The sequence below is a fragment of the Rhinopithecus bieti genome, unplaced genomic scaffold (genome assembly GCF_001698545.2).
Source record: "Rhinopithecus bieti isolate Rb0 unplaced genomic scaffold, ASM169854v2 scaffold_22042, whole genome shotgun sequence".
Taxonomy (NCBI): Eukaryota; Metazoa; Chordata; class Mammalia; order Primates; family Cercopithecidae; genus Rhinopithecus; species Rhinopithecus bieti.
In genome coordinates, this window is record NW_016810459.1 from 325,346 (window position 1) to 328,055 (window position 2,710).

At 49.7% G+C, this 2,710-nt stretch overlaps 1 protein-coding gene across 1 annotated transcript in view; it reads right to left on the reverse strand.

Annotated features, from left to right (window-relative positions):
* Window positions 1-2,302, reverse strand: part of LOC108542158 (ubiquitin-associated protein 2-like) — a 72,214-nt gene extending 69,912 nt beyond the window's left edge. Inside the window, exon 1 of the mRNA XM_017892042.1 lies at window positions 2,257-2,302. The gene's annotated coding sequence lies outside the window, so the exon portion shown is untranslated. The remainder of the gene's footprint in view (window positions 1-2,256) is intronic.
* Window positions 2,303-2,710: the final 408 nt, after the last annotated feature.

The following is a 2,710-nucleotide window of genomic DNA, read 5'->3' on the forward strand; positions in this document are numbered from 1 at the left end:
AAAAAAAAAAAAAAAAAAGGATTGGGAAATCAACAATTAATTCAAAGCTAATATTTTAGACGTAAAGGCTTCACTTCAGACCACTCCAAACCTTCAAGAAAGCTTTATACTTTCTACATATATTTTACACTTAAGAGGGTAGATACAGGGACCAGTTCCCATCACGATACAAGTACATATTGAAATAAACCTATTATTCTCCATGTTCTCACACCATTTCTCCCCATACAATAAAAGTCACTCAGGCTAATACTAAGAGAGACACTCCTGGTGATCACTACATAGACTGCACTAGTAACCAGGAAAGGGAAGCAGAGGTGTTATTGTTGTTCCAATATAGTTCTAAAGACAACTCCATGTGACTACTGCTGGTCCACCCACATTTAAAGGGAGGACAGAGGAAACCAGAGCAGCAGGAAACAGGAGGGGTAATTACCACAACCCTTTCCCATGGCCTCATTCTCTCCCATGCCACCACTTTCGGGCATATTTCAATCACAACAAAAACCTTCCTTCTCTGAAAGGTTTCATAATTATTGAGGGTGAGAGGCAACAGGAAAGCAAATGAGGGAAATCGGCGCTGTGAGAAAATCTCTCGCCACATGTGTCAACTAGCCATAAGTAGGAAAATCAGGAGTACACTGGCAGCAAGCAAAAGGGTAGTCTGGGAAACTAATCACTTCTGCCTAATGACAAGAGAAGCCTTCAAAGCAGTGGAAGGTCGGCCCTAGCGAAGGGACTCCACAGGTGAGTGTACTGAAAGAAACTATCATCTCCAGGGAGCGGAATATATTCCCTTTCCTGAGGTAAAAGGGGAACACACCAATGTCGGACACGGGACAGCTTAGGTATCATGTTCATCTTCCTTCCACCTTTCCCAAACTGACACTAAAAAGGATACACAATTCACAGCGACAAGTGAGGAATGCAATAACTAGCCGCATACCCCTTGGTGAAAAAAGTGCTGTCATAACGTAAGAGGAATGTAAGAATGGGTTCACCCAAGAAATTAATTATATGACCTTCAAATAAAAGATGATCTTTGGATACCTTATGGAGACCTGAAAAAACCCTCAACCAGCTGGGCACCGTGGTGCACACCTGTAATCCCAGCTACTCAGGAGGCTGAGGTGCAAGAATCGCTGAAGCCCAGGAGCGGGAGGCCAGCCTGAGCAATATATGGAGACCATATCTCTAAAATGAATAGTAATTTTTTAAAATCTCTCAACTGTTAGGATACGCTGGTGCTGTGGAAAGATTATAAGCCTAAATACTGGCAAACCATATACCTTCCTTGAATGTGAAATAAAAACAATATTCAATAGAAGTGGTAGTAAATGACTGGATTACATCAAACAGGATATAACAGTAATAATGATGGGATCAACCCTTAAAGCGAGCAAGGGTTAGAGACCAGAGTGGTGACAGTTGAGAAGCGTGGGCAACTAATTAGACTAAAAACTCGGGGAAAATGTGGAAAAGCCGAGTGGGAAAGTGATTCAGAGGCAAACAGAACTGAGTTGTAATGCACCAATGAAAGAATAACATTTTGAATATGTATTATTAACAGACTGAGCTTTGCGGTTTACAAAGCGCTCAAAAACCTAAAGAATGAACTGTGATATAACCAGACTACAGGAACCGGGGGTGAGGAGGAAAACTGAGTCCCAATTGAGACCAATGCCCTACAGAATTGAAAAGCAGAAGTAGAATTGAACTGTGCCTCCGGGTAAGCCAGGAAAGATTAGAGAGCGCAGAAGTTGGGTTCTAAAAGGGCCAGTCCCAAGACTAGCTACGGGCGTGAAAGCGGAAAGGTGATCAGATGGGACCGACAGCGTGGCGGGGAAGCTTCAGCCTACTGGCAGGCACCGAGGTGGGAGAGAAAACCACACCCTCCAGGGCAGAAACCCGAAGGGGGGAGGGGAGGCGCCCCTGGGGTTGGGTGGGGCCCGGCTGACCCGGACAGGGGAAAGTAGGAAGAAGCACAAGGCCAAGTGAGGGGAAGAGGCAGTAGGGCGCCCGGGCCTGGACACACAGGGACCGTGGAGCTGGCGAGTGAAGCTCGGCCCGGTCCTCACGGATGGGCGGCGGGGCAGTCTGCAGGCGGTGGGGATTCAGACGAGCTGAACCCAGAACCAGAAAGCGCACGCTGCAGGGCTCAGGCCCCTGGAACAGGGAAGGAGAGGGACAGTATGGCAATTACCGCTGCTGCTCTCGGAGGACTCAAGACCCGCTGCCGCCGCCGCCGCTCGTTACCTGCCAATGTGCCTCTTACAAAGCGGCGGCGGCGGCACAGGCTGCCCAACCCGTCACGTGACCTCGCGTCACGAGCGAAGGAGGAGCCACAACACGTCGCCCGTGCGCGGCTTCAGAGCCCGCCCAGACGGCGCGCAGCCTCTTCTAGCCACCACCTTCACCCCAAGCCCGCGAGGCCGACCGCGCGGAGGTGGCGGGGGGGAACCACAGGAAAGAAAAAAATAAGGGACACTTGATAATATGTATTGCACTCGGAGTCATAGGAGACTACTACCCACCGCATCCAGGGTGCCTACAACTGCAGCTCGTCGTCGCGCCATGATGACCTCACAAGGCACCACAGGTTGCTCCCCTGTGGCCGCCTCTCTCATCACGTGATGTGGTCCAGCCACTCAGGGCAAGCCTGGCCTCCCAAACGTTGCACGAGGGGACCACGACTCCCAACATGCTGCAC